Source organism: Pongo pygmaeus, chromosome 3 (assembly GCF_028885625.2).
Source record: "Pongo pygmaeus isolate AG05252 chromosome 3, NHGRI_mPonPyg2-v2.0_pri, whole genome shotgun sequence".
Classification (NCBI taxonomy): Eukaryota; Metazoa; Chordata; class Mammalia; order Primates; family Hominidae; genus Pongo; species Pongo pygmaeus.
The window spans coordinates 27746267-27766038 of record NC_072376.2 but is presented as its reverse complement, the minus strand read 5'-3'; the positions used below and the strand labels follow the sequence as shown (position 1 = coordinate 27766038).

The window sequence follows — 19772 nt, the reverse complement described above, 5'->3', positions numbered from 1 at the left end:
CATCCAGGTCATGCTGATGCAAGAAGTGGGCTCCCACAGCATTGGGCAGCTCCATCACTGTGGCTCTGCAGGCTATACTCCACCTATCAGCTGCGTTCATGGCATTGAGTGTCTGTGGCTTTTTCCAGGTATATGGTGAAAGCTGTCAATGAATCTACCTTTCTGGCATCTGGAGGACAGTGGCCCTCTTCTCACAGCTTCATTAGGCAATGCCCCGTGGGGACTCTTTGTGGGCCCTCCAACCCCACATTTCCCTTCTGCACTGCCCTAAAAGAGGTTCTCCATGAGGGCTACACCCCTGAAGCAAACTTCTGCTTGGACATCCAGGTGTTTCCATACATCCTCTGAAATGTAAGTGGAAGTTCTCAAACCTCAGTTATTGACTTCTGTGCACCTGCAGGCTCAATAACATATGGAAACTGCCAAGGCTTGGGGCTTGCACCCTCTAAAGCCATGCCCTGAGCTGTATATTGCTTCCTTTTAGCCATGGCTGGGATGCAGGGCACCAAGTCCCAAAACTACACAGAGCAGCAAGGCCCTGGGCCCAGCCCATGAAACGATTTTTTTTTCTCCTAGGCCTCCAGGCTTGTGATGGGAGGGGCTGCTGTGAAGACCTCTGACATGCCCTGGAGACTTTCCCCCATTGTGTTGGCAATTATCATTTAGTTCCTTTTTATTTATGCAAATATCTGCAGCAGGATTTCTCCCCAGAAAATGAATTTTCTTTTCTATAGCACCATCAGGAATTAAATTTTCCCAACTTTTATGCTCTGCTTCCTCTTGAATGCTTGGCCACTTAGAAATTTCTTCTGCCAGATACCCTAAATCATCTCTTTCAAGCTCAAACTTCCACAGATATCTAGGGCAGGGACAAAATGCTGCCAGTCTTGTCATGAGACAGAGTAGAAAAGGAGAACTGAAGCACAATTTGTGGTGACCAATAAATGTAAAGCAAAACTTCAGAAAAACAGTATCTCCTCAGATAAATCCAGAATTTTTGTTGGTATGTTGGCTTTCGTTCCAATTTGACAAAGCCCAGATGTTGCTTTCATTAGCACCTGCGTGACTCCCTGGAACAGTTTGTAAATCTCTAGGGTCCTTCCACCAGCTACTTAGTGCAGCTCCTCTCTTAGCAACATCTGGAGAGGACAGCTTGAAGATGCAGTGGAGCCCACTAAGGCTTCTAGAATGACTATGATGCCATACACTGGAGTATAAGGAGAATATTTATACTCCTTTAGATTTAACCATTTAAGGAAGCTGGTCTTTTTTTTTAAATTGATAGACAATATTTGTACACATATATGGGGTACATGTGATGTTTTGATAAATGCACAGAATGTATAATAATCAAATCAGGGTATTTAGGATACTCATCACCTTAAACTTTATCATTCCTTTATGTTGAGAACATTTCAAATCTTTTCTAGCTATTTTGAAAAACACAATACGTTGTTGTTAACTATAGTCACCCTACTGTGCTATCAAACTTATTCATTCTATCTAACTATATATTTGTATGCATTAACCAACCTCTCTTCATCATTTCACCACCACACTTTCAGCCTCTAGTAGGAGCTGGTCATTTAAAGCCTTGTTCCAAACTCTCTAAAGTTACCTTAAGAAAGCAGATTTGAAAACTTGGGACTATCAACATCAGTGGTTCCCTCAATATCTCTTGCTGTTTCCTGAAGCAGAAACAACCCAACTGACGTGAGCTCGCATACTTCATATTGCTGATGGAACAGATTGTTAAAGCACAAAAGCCACTAATGTCTTAAAATTATTTCCCTCCCAAGTGCTTAAGGGGCTTGGCAAAGATCACCAGTGGCCCTTCACATTCTCCTCTCCTAAGAACAGCCCAGGATACCTGCAAATTCCCAAAGGCAGGATGTGCAAAAGCATCGTTAGAGCAGCCTCTGGATTCTTATTTCAATAATCATGTTATATTCTGCCAAGGGAATTTTGAGCCATCAAGGTCATGCTGATGTGTTAGTCGTCATTTTCTAGCTGTGATAGGGAATGGTAGCATAGAAAGAGCCCTGCATTCTTTGTCAGCTGACAAGGGTTCTAATCCCAGCTCTGTCACTAGGCAATTATGTGAACTTATGTAAATCATTCAACAGCTCTGGACCCAAGGGCCCTTATCTATGCAGACTAAATTATTTCTCATCTCCCATTCAGGACTAAGATTTTATGATCTATACCCTCAATTTGCTTCTGCTTAGATAGCAGGCAGATTGAATGCTCTTTCAAAAGCGCTAACCATCCTTCCTGAGAACACTTGCACACAAGGTTATTAGGTAAATAAAAAAGGAGTTTCTGTTTGTAGAAAAAATATCTTGGCATTATGGCTTCATGTTAATGTTTAATGCTTTAATATTATAAAGTCCATGCACATAACACTTTCTATTTCTTTCATTTTATTCAGCAAATGTGAATTTTGTGAGCATGATATTCCAGAACCCTAATCATCACAAAGTCACTGGGCTCTTTAAATACCTCCAAATTGGAGACACCATTTGAGAACGATTTTTACCCTCTAGTCATTTAATAGTGATTTTGTTTTTGTTTTGATGCCCAAATTACGTTTATTTTTAGTTTATTTGTAAATTCAATATATATTGCACCAGCATCTATGTTGAATCATTTATTCCCAATTAAATTACCCATGAATAATATGATGACTCTGGTTTCCCAGAAATAGAGCATCCCTTGGCCGGGCGTGGTGGCTCACACCTGTAATCCCAGCACTTTGAGAGGCTGAGGCGGGTGGATCACGAGGTCAGGAGATCGAGACCATCCTGGCTAACACGGTGAAACCCCGTCTCTACTAAAAATACAAAAAAATTAGCTGGGCTTGGTGGTGGGCGCCTGTAATCCCAGCTACTTGGGAGGCTGAGGCAGGAGAACGGTGTAAACCTGGGAGGCGGAGCTTGCAGTGAGCCGAGATAGCACCACTGCACTTCAGCCTGGGCAACAGAGCAAGACTCCATCTCAAAAAACAAAAAATAAATAAAATAAAAATAAAATAAAATAAAATGGAGCATCCCTTATAAATGAGCTTCTTCATTGACATAGATCTAGTCATGCTCATGTTTTATGATGCCAGTAATTGTAGATCACAGCTTCTACTCCTTTTCATCCCTGTACACTACATGATGATACAGCTTAAATTCATACCTATCAAACAGCAGACAGGATTTCACAAGACTCCATTAGAGCAAATTGCTGGATATGGTACAATAATATCTGCAGACTTCTGCCATCCCAGGCTCAAGATGAATGATGACAGACCTGAGGCTAATCACTTTCATAATTCTACTTTAACTGCAGCTGTAAAAAAAAACTAAGCCAAAAATATATCAATGATCTATTTCAAATACTTTTTCAGGGGCACAACTTTGGAAGTGGTGTCTTTATACATGCAATCACTGAGACAGGTAAAGCCTATGCATATTTAGAGCTGATTTTCTATATCTGTTTTTCACTTCATGCTTTAATTTGTTAGAGTTACTGAGCCCCTTACAAAACTTGGTATTAATAATCACAATAATACATGCTGAAAAACTAATTTATAATTAAGGAACCTGAACTCATAGTCGTTTTATGAACTAATAGAGTTACATTCAATCTTAAACGTGAGAAGGCTTATGTTTTCCTGTCTATAAAATTGCCCAGGGGAGGAGATAGCCCAAGGTTATGGACATCTATCTGATCATCTCAGGGATCTTGTGGGAGTACCAGGTACATCATCAAGAACCTCTAGTGAAGTATGTGCTTGTGCTCAACGAAATACACAAGTTTCAATACTATTGGCATCTACAGATTGCCTATGATAGTCCAGTCACTCTGTTGCACACGATATATAAAAAGGAGACTGTGCCTATGTTCTTGTCTCAAAGGCCCCAAGTAGTGAAGAAAGCAAGAAAACACATAGATGCCGATGCATATGATTGATGCTTTTTTAGAGGCTACATACAAATAGCTGCTCTGGGGCTCATCTCTACATGAAGAGGGCAGAGAAACCTTCCCAGATGAGAAGAGTGCAACATTCTTATTTTATTTTATTTTATTTATTTATTTATTAATTTTTTGAGATGGAGTCTTGCTCTGTGGCCCAGGCTGGAGTGCAGTGGCACGATCTCGGCTCACTGCAAGCTCCGCCTCCCGGGTTCATGCCATTCTCCTGCCTCAGCTTCCTGAGTAGCTGGGACTACAGGCTCCTGCCACCGTGCCTGACTAATTTTTTTGTATTTTTTTAGTAGAGATGGGGTTTCACCGTGTTAGCCAGGATGTTCTCCATCCCCTGACCTCGTGATCTGCCTGCCTCGGCCTCCCAAAGTGCTGGGATTACAGGTGTGAAAATATCCAGAGGAGGGTTGTTAGATGAACCATAGGATGTCATCACTGAGGGAGTAGCAAATTAATACATTTGCACTTTTGTTAATTTGATCAATATGCCAGTCAATCAAAGTTGGCTTTTTAGATAAGCATTTTTTCCTTATCAGTAAACCATAGCATAGAACTTAGGGTCAAGGTTGACTTACCATAAAAGAACAATACTAAAAGCCACCTTTTTTTCTCACCTTTCTTAGCATCCTGGTAGCTATAATATATATACATGAAGTAATTAATAAGGGCTTCACTCAACAACAATAACAGCTATATCTATGTAAAATACAAATATAGAGCTGAACATTCCTAGTACCTGGTTCTGGTGAGCCCATAGTTAAAGCAGACATTAGTGTTAACATAAATGTTCAGAGCTCTGCAATAAGTGATTTAGTAGGTACACACACAGGTGATTAACAGCACCGAGGAAGATATATCCACATGATCTCTCAGGTCCTATTTAAATCAGTGATCCTATGACTGCGTGAACTTTTGCATAGTTTATCTCTTCTATGATAAAAAGCAAAAAAGAATTCACTTAAAATGTACAATAAATCCAGTTGGAGATATCCAGGCAACCTTTGAATTGCAAAGACACAATCACACCGTAAACTAATTTTAACATTTACATAGAGACTGGTTTCAGAGTTATGCACGTGAGACATACCCTACATGTCTTCTTGAGTATATGCATTAGCATCACTGATCATGAAGAATGTGGATGAGCAAATCTAAAATCATTACTAACATCTTATTAGAGTTAGCTAATTGCTTTCATTGAAACAATGCTAACCCCAGTAAAACTAACTGCAGTTTGAAGAAGTCTTAAAAATATTTCTTGGTAGAGTTAAATATGGGTTACTATAAATAGGAAACACAGAAAAAGAAAAACCTGTTTTTACAAACAAAAGAAAAATTTCATGCGAAGATAAAAAGCTACAGCCTTTAAACAAGGAACATTGGAATTGAGAAAAAAAATCCATAGTACTTTTATTGTAAGAAAGCATGGAAACCTACTAAAAAGATCTCAAGATGGAGACTGTGACCTGGTCCAATATTAGGAAGAGTTAAACGTAAATGCCCATTACTTTACAATTTGGATATTTCAATATTACTATATCTTGTGGTCATTTATTCTCTTTGTTCATCTATCCATTCATCTTGATTTAATTAGGACTGTTCTATGCATATTCATTCAACATTTATCACATTTTTTTTATGTTGGCTACTATGCTACATATTGGAAGTGTTGAGACTTTCTTTATGTAGGATGAATAAACAACAGAAACACAATATGCAATTACCACATGAAAGACAATTGTATGTTGTCATTGAGCACAATTTCACCTTTCTTTTCACGTGATTTGTTGTGGCTGCTGTTAACCAGAGTAGATTGATACAACTATAGAGAATCCAGAGGTACAAGTGATTTCTAGTTGAATTTGCTTGTTTGGAAAAAGGGTGTATATAAGCATGGTTAATCAGAACAACAGTTAATTATTTACTAGAAAAGGCAATTAAATTTCCACCTACTCCATATATGGTTCTCAATACTCAAAATTCTGAAATGAGAGTCTATTTTTTAAGAATCAGACCGCATTTGTTGAAGGTTAGAAAATGAGACAGTGTCAAAATAGTTTTTGTCTATTTAATTCATAGAAAGTTGAAATGCCGTTATTTAGAAACATGCCCAGCTTCAACACTACCCACGAACCATCTGATATTCTTGTCTTTTGAATTCATCCTTCATGGTGATGTTAAAACTCAAGTACTCCCTCACAAAGGCAAATTTCTGAGTTTTTAACCTCAAGAGCCTGAAAGGAAAAAAAAACACCAAGTCTCCTAAGGATATCAAATACATTTCTCCAAAGTATACTTGATACAGGGGAAATGACACTCATATCCCGGTAACAATAACAGTTGAGAGAAAATAAACATGCCTCCATGTATTTGCTTGAAGGCATTGATCAATAAAAAAACGCTTATTGAGTTATGTGCCTCTAAGTTCCTACTAAAAAATCACAAACAATTAAAACAAGCATGTTACTTGACTTACCACTTTCTCTTTTCGTATTTGACAACTAAGAATATCTTTTAAAAAGCAATTCATTCTACTTAGTGTTAGCAGAGATTATTTCAATATCTTTCACATCATTCTAATATATTAGTAGTTTAAAATATAAAATAGACACCATCTATATAACACATTTAGCTTTGCCTAGGTGGCATTGCTTCATGCGCTACAGTGATGAACAAAATGTGTAAAATACAACTCTTTCTATATGTGTGATGATTAACTAACTGTGGAGGAAAGTGCAGACAAGTATCTGCAATAGAGAACTGCATGTGCTAAGATACAGGTGATCACTTCAATTGAGTAGGAGCTCTTTTCTGAATGCTAGAGCTGAAATGCTCAATTCTTTTCTAATTTTACATAAGCTATTTTATTATTTAGAATAAAATTTTGCTAAAAGTCCATGTCTTCCTATTCTTTAATATAATTAAATGGGTATTAGAAGTTACTGCATAGGGAACATATAAATTAAATGATGTGAGGGGTGTACTAGTTTCAGTAGACAGATGATAAATTGCTTTGAGAAGAGTTGGCTCAAAGAAAAACAGCAATAAAGGCCTATGGTAGAAGAAGCCTTCATAGAGAACACAATCACTCAGCTGTCACAGGTCACTGGGCTCTTGGAGAGCTGACAATAAAGTAAACGCAAAGCTGATTCTATAGACTGACTCAGACCACAGGCTTAGAAATACACTCACCCACTAAGGTCAATATTGCCATACGTTAGGCAGAACCACTTCCCAACAAACATGGAAATATCGACATTTGGGAGATCCAAAGACCCAAAAGGATGTCAATTGGCTTTGATGCACAGATTTGGAACATGGACAGAATTTTCTGAATTCTGGAAGAGAAAGTTGGAAAAAGATGAATTTCATTTTATAATAGGCTTTACTTTACTCAATCCATCATGAGATGACGAAACCAGAGTGGTAGCGGCACTCCTAAGGTGACAGACGAGTCAAGACTCAGGCACTAAAAAGATTAAAATTATTTTTTTTAAAGGGGGGTGGTGGATCGTTCCTTCTAGGTCAGTTTTCCCTGTAAGAGTAAACAGAGAGGGAGTCAGGAAGGGAGAAAAAAACAGACAGATAGACACACACACACAAACACACACACACACACACACACACACACACAGAGACTGATTAATTAAAGTAAATACGTAGGAATCAACGTAACACTTTCAATGCAAATGGGCTGGAGTTGTCCACCCCAGTGGAAGTTTAAGTACAGCATAAATGGATTTTGAATAATACAGTAATCAGTTTTTTTAATGCAGTGGTTTTTCTTGATATGTGTCTTACATTGAACACACATTTTGTTTTAGTTTTAAAAGCTGAGGACCAGTTATAAGAAAAAGATTTGGAAGAATATATGAAAAGGCTGAGCTAGTTTCCACCACTCCCTGGAGTAGAAAATAAACAAAATTTCCAACTTAGATGTAGGAATAATAAGGGGGAAGCAAAAGGTCCTCGTGATGGAGTCTTCCTAAATAGCAATGCTCTAACTTGTCTAAGGAAAAGAAAGGGTAAGACATAGTTCAGATAGTTTTTCAAGTCTGAAAATGAAGGGTACTAATTCTTCACTTTAGAAGTATATTCCAAATAAATTAAAATTCTATTTTCAGAAAGACATGGGAAAGGGAGTGTTGAAAGGTAAGATTGATGACTCTATGTAAAAAGGGACTGAAGCTGCATCAGAGTGGCCTCAAAAGGAATAACAAGAATGCTTTGCTAGACCTGGACCTAGAGGGGACTCTTGTTTGGGAATAGCTGCAACATTCATGTAATAGCTGCAGCATTCATGTAACAAAGGATGAAGCTGGAACAGGTAAACCTCAGTGGATACCAGACTGGATAGATGGCAAATAAGGGCAAATGTTCTCACTCCTAAATATGTAAGCATCATTGCCACCACCCCTTCATACATTAAGGAAAGCCAATCAGATGGTAAAGAGAAATTTCAAAGTGTCTGACAATTTTTTCACCACCCATTAGAATTACATTTCAATTAGAAATAGTTTTGTTGTGCAACATTAAAGTAACACTTCATGCTTGCCTGAATTTGTGGACTACATGTTTACCTAACATGCACTTTGTATCGATAGCATCAACAAAACAAAATAAGACAAAACAGAACACTCAAATCTATCATAGGATCAACTTTCCTGGGCTTCCCTAGACTGCTGATAATTTCAATTTTAAAAACATTTTGCTATGTTAAACATATTATATCAGATCTTCTTGGTTTCTTTGCCCTGTCTCTGTGTTCCCCCATCTTTCTATAAGGTTCTCTTCACTGTTTTTTCAGTGTTAGACTCGAGTTGGACCTCAAATGTGCTATAGGTTTCAGATTGATCCTGGTAAACGAGACCACCAACCAGACTCCATGGACCTCACATATTAGGAACATTCACATTAAACTCTAGTCTTTATATAGGATAAGCCAGTCAAATTATTTAATAGCTTCCCACAATTTCATTATGTGTAGGTAAGATATGCAATATGTCAAACTAGCATGAGGGAGTTATATCTTCATTATATTAATTGATTGGCATACTGGTTTTGCCCCCAGAGAGACTGATACAGCTGGACCTGGAGAGAAGAGTAGCAGGAAGGTTAATGGGTAACTAACATTCAGTGAGGAAGAAGAGTGATCTAGGATCCAAAGACAACAGAGCAGGTCTTTCTATTTCCAGGAGCCTAGCAAATGCCCCCAGGAGATGAGCTGCAGCAGAGCAACAATACCCCTGCCTATTCATCCCTTCAACAGTCGCTTATTTCTGAAACCCCCTCCTCCACCCAAGGCAACAACCAAACAAACAACAACTTAGAAAAAGGGGAGGGGTTAGAAAGAAATCCTGGACTCCCTAAAAGGAGGGAGGGCATAAAGTGAGTGCCTTTACTTCTGTTAAAAAGAAAAACTTTAGTTGAATTACATTTCAAGGAGTTTAATTGAGTAATGACGATTTGCGAATGGTGCAGCCCCTGGAATCACAGCAGATTCAGAGAGACTCCAGGGATGCCTCGTGGTTAGAACAAATTTATCAACAAAAAAAAGGGAAGTGACATTCAGAAATCAGAAGTGAGGTACAGAAACAAATGGATTAGTTACAGCTTGGCGTTCACTCAGCAGTGTATGAATGGCCGAACTATGGCTGCTGGGATTGACCAAGACTCAGCTATTGTTACAGGCACATACTCCTGCGTTAGGTTTTAATCTTGTCCACCTTTTAAGTTAGGCTGCAGTTCATCTGCAAGGACTCAAATGTAGAAGTACAGAGTCCTTCTCAGGCCATATTTAGTTTGCTTTAGCATTTCCATTTCCGAATATACACTAAACTCCGTTTATCCCTATTACTCCTTGCACTAACAACTGCTTTTATCTAAGAGGAAAAGTGAGATGCTACAACAGAGACTCAAAATTACAGTGGCTGAAAGAAATGGAAATGCACAAGTATATTTCTCTCATATGACAGTACTCAAGGCTGAAGTTGCTGTACTATAGGCATGTTTAAAGATTGAGGAAGGAGAGAAGAGATAAAGAGAGTGAGAAAAAAAGGAGAGGAAGGAGAAGGAGGAGAGGGGCAGGGAAAGGAGCCTTGCTGCTCACCTACTGTGGGACTGAACTGAAACAGTAGCAAGTGCCTCTACTGGTGGGGACAACAATGCCATTACCACTAAACAAAGCCAAACAAAACTCAACTAAACAAAACGGAAGCAGCATAGTGTTAGAAACGCTTGTCCCCTAGTGCCATAAAGAAATAGCACTAGAACATAAATGTCATTTCCTCAGCAAGGCCATTTTTTTTTACTTTCTGCAGACAGGGTACACTCGCCAGCAGTTTTGCCACTAGAGTACACCAAACAAAGGAGATAGGGTCATTTATAACCTGATGCATCCACCCTACTGCTGTGTCTGGTTTCCGTTGGCTGGAATGGGACCTCACATTCTGTATTTGTCCTGATTGGCTAGCAACTTACAACTTTTTTAAAAAGGCAAAGGCAGAGGAGAACAAAGGAAGGAGGAACTAACTTATGGAATGCTGAGAAAGGTAAAAACAGGCTATGACCTAAAGCTTGCTTGGACCAGTATAAGCAAGCCAGGGCAAATATTTAGGCTACATTGTGGGAGCTATGAACATAAAGTACACTGATTTCTTTATTACAGCTAGCAGATATTTAAGAATGTTAGCATGGGTCTTTGAATAAATTTTGCTTCTAAGAGAAGTTACTATTTATTCCTAATTAGATGGGGAGGAAAGTTTTTGAAGAGGAACCTCTACTTTACTTTTTACAACAGGTTGAACTTTGGGATGTCTGACCAAATGTTTTCTGTCTCACCACTCGGAGTGGCCACATGCCAGTTGCAAAGAATAAGATTATATTCATGAGCGAGTCAGAATCTGTCCTGTGATAAATGCCTGGGGGATGAAGGTCAGCATCTGCTCTGTCATTTGAATTTGGTATTAGAAAATTTAAATCTGAAAAGAGAATCTCAAAGTGGGTATCAGAAGAAGAGAAGATGTGAGGGACAGGAGGTTAGGATCTACAGTGCTGTTACATCCTCACTGACATCAACAATTTAGACTCATCTCTATATCCATGTGTAACTTGTTACAGGTAGGGGTTAATTTAGCCTATTTTCATTCTTTATGCCTTTAAATACATAAAACATACTTTGAAACTGACTTTTATGAATTTGTTTGTAGATTTAATTATTTTCCTTATTCTGATTATTTATACTTTATTTCTCTGTCTGCAGTCATAAGCTGGCCTCAACCCACTAAAGTATATTCAGCATTATAAATACACTGAAACACCAAAAAGGCTGAGACGCACATAATTTGAAGAGTGAAAATGGCTCGAGAGCATGAAGTCTCATTATCTGTAAGTAGGTAACCAAAATCTGTGTCTAGATATTTAAATATAAATAGTTCCTGATATCTGGACTGTGACAGATATAAGTCACATTATCACTTCTTAATTACCTCCATTACTAACTTCATTATTTCTTTTAGCTTTAAGAAGAACCTGCGTGAGCTCATGGGGCTCAACTGCTTCGGGTGAAAGAGAAATGAGCACTTTTCCATGGGCACATTGCTGGAATTTTGTTGATACACATCACATTCCAACCCCAGGTTATGCTAAATGAGTGACTAAAATGATCCTTGGGGAGCTTGTGGCATATGTGGGCTCCCTTAGCAACCCAAATGCCTAAAGCCAGCTCTGCCTATCACAGTTTCCAGTCTCTCCCTATTCATATCACCTTATCTCCTGGATCTCATGGTGTAGTGTTCTACCTAGAGGGCCATTTTGCTTTTCTCAGATAACAGGTATACTTTAACATCAATTTTTTTTTATTATTGAGATACAATTTATTTTTAAGGAAAAGTCTTCATAGTGTCATACTATATTATGCAATGGGACTTTAACTTCCCCAAAGTTACATAAATTCTGAAGAACTGAATTGAAAATTCAAGATCACATTTTCTTCATTGCTGATAGATAATGGGACAATTAGCTCTGTCGTATTCATACACTTTGGGACATATTTTGTTGGTGGTTACTATTTTCCAGTAATATCCTCTCTCCTGACTGATTATCAGCTGAAAATCTTCAAATCCCTTTGCCCTTCTCTTCATGCAGATACTTAATCTCTTTCACTTATAGGTTTATGCTATATATTCACTGAGTGCTTGTCAAGAGCTGCAGCTCCTATTTTTGTCTTGGACATATGTTGACTAAATATTTTACCTGCATTGAGAAGGATTTAGTCAATGTTCAAATTATGTCAAAATAACTCACTGAAAAGTGAATAATTCAAGTTATGTGTTTTGAACTCTACAAGAAATTTTGTAATAGGCATTTGCTAAACTACTAAAATGTGCTAACACTGTTCTGGGCACTACACAAATCTAGTGTCCAATACACACTCTCTGGCCTCAGTTTAGAGAGGTTAAAGAGTATTACACAACAAAGTGTGGAAAAACAAATTACGTACAACATAAGATAATGATAAAAACATTGACAGTTGAAGCAAGTTTTGTTTTGGCCACACTAACTGTGAAACTTTAGGTGGGTTATTTCCAAACTTGGTTTTGTCATTTGCATAATGAGATAACAATAATAATGCTTGATCCAAGGAAGAAATAGGGACAAAAATGTAACGTTCTTAGAATAGCGTTGGCACATAGTAAGCATTAAATAAATCTCAGTTATTTCTACAATTTTATATAAAGCAATCAAAATATAGGGTTGTGTTCAGAGCTATGGAGGCTAAGAGAAAGAAGATATTTCTCTTGAATAAGAGTAGACATTATGTGTGGCCACAGAGGTGATGTATAAACTGGATTGATCTTTATGAATTAGTAGAAACATTCTTTGTCTTGGTCCCACTGTTAAAACATGTACGTAGGTATGCATGTGTATGTGTGCATATGAGTGGGGGTGTTCAGAGATAGCTCTAATTTGTATTTTGTTTCTGTTCTCCCCCGCATTAGGCCATTTTCAGGCTGCTGATAAAGACATACCTGAGACTGGGAAGGAAAAGAGATTTAATTGGACTTACAGGTCCACATGGCTGGGGAGGCATCAGAATCATGGTGGGAAGAGAAAGGCACTTTTTCCAAGGCAGAGGCAAGAGAAGAATGAGGAAGATGCAAAAGCAGAAACCCCTGATAAACCCATGAGATCTCGTGAGATTTATTCACTATCACAATAATAGCATGGGAAAGACCAGCCCCATGATTCAATAACTCCCTCTGGGTCCCTCCCACAACACATGGGAATTCTGGGAGATAAAATTCAAATTGAGATTTGGGTGAAGACATATCCAAACCATATCATTCCTCCCCTGGACTCTCCAAATCTCATGTCCTCACATTTCAAAACCAATCATGCCTTCTCAACAGTCCCCCAAAGTTTTAACTAATTTCTGCATTAACCCAAAAGTCCACAGTCAGAAGTCTCATCTGAAACAAGGCAAGTCCCTTCTACCTATGAGCCTGTAAAATCAAAAGCAAGCTAGTTACTTCCTGGGTACGATGGGGATACAGGTATTTGGTAAATACAGCTGTTCCAAATGGGTGAAATTGGCCAAAATAAAGGGGTCACAGGGCCCATGCAAGTCTGAAATCCAGTGGGACAGTCAAATTTCAAAACCCCAAAATGATCTCCTTTGACTCCAGGTTTCACATCCAGATCGCACTAATGCAGGAGGTGGGTTCCCATGGTCTTGGGCATCTTTGCCCCGGTGGCTTTGCAGGGTACAGCCTCCTTCCTGGCTCCTTTCACAGGCTGGCGTTGAATGTCTGTGGCTTTTCCAAGTGCATGGTACAAGCTGTCAGTTGATCTCAGTTGATCCAACATTGTGGGGTCTGGAGGATGTGGCCCTTTTCTCACAGCTCCACTAGGCAGTGCCCCAGAAGGGACTCTGTGTGGGGGCTCCAACCCCACATATCCCTTCCACACTATCCTAGCAGAGGTTCTCCATGAGGGCCCCACCCCTGCAGCAAACCTTTGCTTGGGCATCCAGGCATTTCCATACATCATCTGAAATCTAGGCAGAGGTTCTCAAACCTCAATTCTAGACTTCTGTGCACCCGCCAGCTCAACTCCACGTGGAACCTGCCAAGGCTTGGGGCTGGGGCTTTCACCCTCTGAAGCCACAGCCTGAGCTCTATGTTGGCCCCTTTCAGCCATGGCTGTGACACAGAGCACCAAGTCCCTACCCTGCACACAGCAGGGGGATCCTGGGCCTGGCCCACGAAACCACTCTGTCCTCCTGAGCCTCTGGGCCTGTGATGGGAGGGGCTGCCATGAAGGTCTCTAACATGGCCTGGAGACATATTCCCCATGTTTATTGGGATTAACATTAGGCTCCTTGCTACGTATGCGAATTTCTGCAATTGGCTTGATTTCTCCCCGAAAATAGGTTTTTCTTTTCTATCACATAGTCAGGCTGCAAATTTCCCAAACTTTTATGTTCTGTTTCCCTTTAAAAACAGAATGCCTCTAACAGCACCCAAGTCACCTCTTGAATGCTTTGCTGCTTAGAAATTTCTTCTGCCAGATACCCTAAATCATCTCTCTCAAGTTCAAAGTTCCACAAATCTCTAGGGCCACCAGTATCTTTGCTAAAACATAACAAGAGTCACCTTTGCTCCAGTTCCCAACAAGTTCTTCATCGCCATCTGAGACCACCTTAGCCTGGACCTTATTGTTCATATCACTATCAGCATTTTTGTCAGAGCCATTCAACAAGTCTCTAGGAGGTTCAGACTTTCTCACATTTTCCTGTCTACTTCTGAGCCCTCCAAACTGTTCCAACCTCTGTCCGTTACCCACTTCTAAAGTTGCTTCCACATTTTCGGGTATCTTTTCAGCAATGCCCCACTCTACTGGTACCAATTTACTGTATTAGTCCATTTTTGTGCTGCTGATAAAGGCAGATCCGAGACTGGGAAGAAAAAGAGCTTTAGTTGGACTTACAGTTCCACATGACTGCAAAAGCCTCAAAATCATGGCGGGAGGTGAAAGGCACTTCTTACATGATGGTAGCAAGAGAAGAATGAGGAAGAAGCCAAAGTGGAAACGCCTGATAAACCCATCAGATCTCATGAGACTTATTCACTATCACGAGAATAGCATGAGAAAGACCAGCCCCCATGATTCAATTGCCTCCCCTGGGTCCCTCCCACAGCACACGGGAATTCTGGGAGATACAATTCAAATTGAGATTTGTGTGGGGGCACAGCCAAATCATATCATCCCCTAAATAATTAAATAGTCTCATTAAACCCATTGTATCATTTATAATTCTTTGGTTGCAACATAATCTTTGACTTATTATTTATAAAGAGAATTTGTTGCACATTAGTGGAATGCATGCAATCAAATGGAATGATGAAGAACTAGGCCCAGAAAAGTAAGGAATCAGCAGTTACGGTAATGGAAACTACTCAGAAGCATCATTTGGCCCCCTCTGCTAGAATGAACAAACTCCAACTGTTTGTTTTTTTCTTCCTTCCCTTTAGGATACAAAATTTCTTGTATTGTCCCACCCCTGCAGGGTCTGCCATTCTTGCTCCCCACCCTTTAAAGGTGTCAATGTCAAAACACACCACACTGCTCGTAACAGAATCACAGGTAATTAAATGGTTTATTAATAAGGAATATATGAGCAAAGAGAGATACTGGCTGAGGGGCCCAGAGATAGCAATTGGGAGAAGGAAAGAGAAAGAATATGGTCCTGTGGCAGCTGGAACAATGTTGAATAATATTAAATAATGTTGGGTGCAGACTAATTGTGGCTGGTCTCTCCTGTTGCATGGGTGGAAGGTCAGAGGGTCAGGGCAAGTTGCACTGCATGAGATTAATGAGACCTAATTAGAAAACAGCAGGCTAGGGCATCTGACAGTGTCCATCAAGATAATTGAAAACAGTTTAACCAAATGCAGTTTCATTGTGAGTGACGTATTGCTTCAGATGTTATTTCTCTAAAGCTCCCATTGAAGACTGAGAAAGACTGAAGGATCACGCTTTGGTAATGGGACCATCTTCTGTCTATGGCAGTGACTTTCACTTTGTCTTACGGTTCCACCAAGACTCCACACATTGGAAGATGACTGTTCCTTAAAAGGAAAGGAAACAAGTACTAGGTAGCCAGATGATCAGAGGGAGCAACTCCCAGACCTGAGGGTGTAATGACTGCCATTCTTTGAAATCTTTTGAAAAGTTTTCTTTCTTCTGCTGCTTTACAATAAAAGCAAGAAATTTGATAAGAAATATATTTTTTGGGGTGGAGAAATGTTATATTGAAAGATACAGAGAAACAATAAAGAAGAGGGGGGAGAGAGAATTTCAAAAAGTATACAGGTAAAAACAAGGATAGTATTCAGATTTTAAATCCTTCTCTTTGAAATCTGTGCTGTGCACAAACTTGTGCATATTACTAATCCTCAAAACCACCTCTATGTTTGTTACAGAACATCATGAGATATAGCAACCTTCCGAAGAATTCTTGAGGTAAAATTTTCACCATAGCATAAGAAAAAGTATTCAATAAATGTTCATTAGTTTTATAATCTTATACCATGTTCATATAACTGTATTTTGTGAGACTTTCAATACTTGAAATGCTTTTATAATACGCATCATGCCTACTCTGTCAGCATTTAATTCAAAGAGACACAAAGTGTTTAGAAAGAAAATTTTAAAAATCACAAAAGCATCCATATTTCAAAGTAGGTAATTAAAATGATTCATATACGTTAATACAAATTATAATAACTGTTCATGTGTTTTGTTGACCATATAGCTTTTAACTATAATTGGAACAGAGAAAGAACAGCTTTTCTGAAGATCCTTGCATTAAAAACAAGACAAGAGACAATATTTAGTGTGACTCTTTAAAAAAAGAAGCCTTACCCCAAAATATAAAGATATGATTTAATAACATCGGTATTTTCAAATCATGTTCAAAATGTGTTCAAAGGTAGATGCTTTCATTCTATGCATAATTGAACAAGAAATTACTTTGTGAGAGCTCTTCTGATTTTCAAGGCAAAATAATCCACCAATGCTTTTAGTCTTATAACAATATGTTAGTAACTTTATTGTACCACAAATAACAGCCTATGCTAGTCACATGCATCTACTTTGGCTTACATATGAAAGAATTAGAACAGAGTCTGATCTACGTCCTTGTGGTACCAGCACTTAGCAAAAGGCTCACCTTTGATAATAGGTGTGATAGACCTCCCTGCTAAATAATAAAATGATGAAAATATGGCAAAAGAGAAGAAAGAGTGAATTAGGCATAGAACATTATTTCTCCCACCCTGGGTCCACTGTGGACCAACATCATGACTTTGGAAAAATACTTCCCTTATTTTTGCTCATTTACAAAATGATGTGTGACTCTCTGAGTCGTTTTGAGGATGAAAAGTGATTAAAAGTATATATTAATAAACAAGCAAAATATGATTGTGATTAAAATCCACTTGCTTTCACATTTCCTGGAGAATAAATGTTTTGTTCAATATGCAACACACTGTAAGGACTGTCTGGCAGTTAAAGCAAAGTGGTATCTACATTTGAGATTTTCCTTAAAGCACTGAGGAACTCTGAGCACCTAAAAATGGTTTGCATTAAGCTCAATTTGGCCTCTTGTCTATTAGTATCGGAGGCAGTAAAATGAGATAATCCAAGGAAATTTTTGTACCAATGTTTATTGAGTACTTATTCTATCTAAAAATTTTGCTAGTTACCAATGCAATGAGTGAACCAATATGAAAAGTCTTTCATTGTAAAGAGAAATGAATACAAGTAAAGAAAAATAATAATAATGTAGATAAAAGGTAAGAGTGCAATGCATTATAGAAGAGATGTGAGCCATTTTTCTGAGGGAATTTATTCAAGTTCTTATGATCACAACAATATAAAATCAGTGGTGTGCTGGGGTTCCTACAAGCTCAGTGAGCCCATTGTATGCATTTCTTCTCAACCTAGCTTTCGGTGCTGTATCCTTGGTAGCTTGAACTTGGCCATGGTGGGGAGGGATACACATGACAGAAACAGACAAATGTTGTAAATCAGGGCTTCACAACCACTTCTAAAGCCATTAAAAAAAATTTACGCAATAGTGCTCATACACGACTGTATATAATTCTAAAAGAAAAAAAATTGAAAAGAATATTTGTATTTCTTTAGGCTAAAACAACTTGATATTTTACCTTTTTTTCATTTCTCTGAAGTCCTGGTTAGCATGCTTATAACAGTTCTAGAGTGATTGTTTTCCTCTTTTCTAGGAATCTGAAGAAAAATAGAAATAAATAACTTAAAGCTCCTAATAAATGATTTTCTTAAGGCATAAGATAAATTTGGTTGATTGAGAATTTTAATAAGGGGTTATGTAAGTTTTAAACATTTCCCCCCAACTGAGAGTATCATTACTTTCCATCACAGATAATAATAACTCTCATCATATGTTATAGATGAATGCATAGTAAAAATGAAATACCCAACTAGAAAACTCTTGCAAAAAAATGGCTAAGCATTGGCTGCAGTGTTCAATAGGCCTGAGGCAATAATAACTTGCCTAAATACCAACTGAAATTCACAGAACAGCTTTGCTGGATTGAATACAGTTTTGCTTAGTACAAATTAATTTCACAGTTTCCTTTTTCACTGGTGATCACCAAGGATCCAAGTCCTACTGCCAATAAGTAACACTTCATTTGTTCCTTGAAGTAATTATTTGTGTGCAATAGAACTTGCAGAAGCCAGTTTTTGTAGCCTCCAGCTATCACTTCTCCACAAGAGCCCTCTAAATTAGTTAACTTTTAGCAATTACTTCTGTACCAGATGATTATCTTTCTAACCCAATCAATTTGTCTACATTTTCATCACTACAAAGTCTTTAAGCTAGGAGAAAAATATACCTGTTTGGATACCTGGTAGAGGTTAAATTTCCATTTTATAGTTGCTCTTTTTGGCTTACACAATTGTAAAAACCTGATGAATTATTTGGTAATGTTCTTCTCTAATAACTTTCCATCATTGACTCAGGGTTTAACTTGTTTTAGAAGAGTACATCTTATATTTCCCCGGAATTGCTACAGATTGGGACAGCTTACAGGACACTGCTGCTACTCTTAGTGACCTGTATACTGAGACTGGTCCATTAGGCTTTAGTGGTCTGCTGCAGGCAGGAGACATTTATACCTGAGGGTGAGGTTTTAATTGCTAACACCTTCTAAAGGAAGGTGAAGGTAGACAAAAGGAAAAGAAAAGAAAAAAAAAGGTCAGGAACACAAAATGAGTCCTAGGGGAAACAGGTAGAAAACAGGAGATTCCCACTGCATTTTTCAGAGGATGTTTCAAAGAACTATTCATTATATTAGGACCTGATGTTCTAAGAACATGAGGAATATGGAAAGGACCTGGATTCCTGAGTTTTTTCACCTAGATCTCCTCTAGATTGTTGAGATGCTCTCTCCACAATTGGCAAGGTTAGTTGCCACAGCAGTAAGAAGCTGAGACAGCTGAGAATGAAGACACACATGCCAGAGTATCCCAAGGGCAGTCCTGAAGGGCAGTGGGATTCATTCAGCAGGGTAAGTACAGAGATTGGAGAGCCACACAGATTAGAGTGATAAACCTGAATCACACCCTAGCAGGTTTTCAACCTTGGATAAATTTCTCCCCCACACCCTGAATGTCTGTAATGACATGCAGGTAAAAATGACAGCTGGGATATATTGAACACTTGAATGTTCCTGCCACCAGGTCAGATG

At 38.6% G+C, this 19772-nt stretch overlaps 1 long non-coding RNA gene across 1 annotated transcript in view; it reads right to left on the bottom strand.

The window, feature by feature from the left end:
* The window catches only part of LOC129035202 (uncharacterized), a 43353-nt gene that overhangs the window by 9846 nt on the left and 13735 nt on the right, over positions 1-19772 (bottom strand). Inside the window, exon 2 of the long non-coding RNA XR_008502140.2 lies at positions 18210-18288. This is a non-coding gene — a long non-coding RNA (uncharacterized LOC129035202). The remainder of the gene's footprint in view (positions 1-18209; positions 18289-19772) is intronic.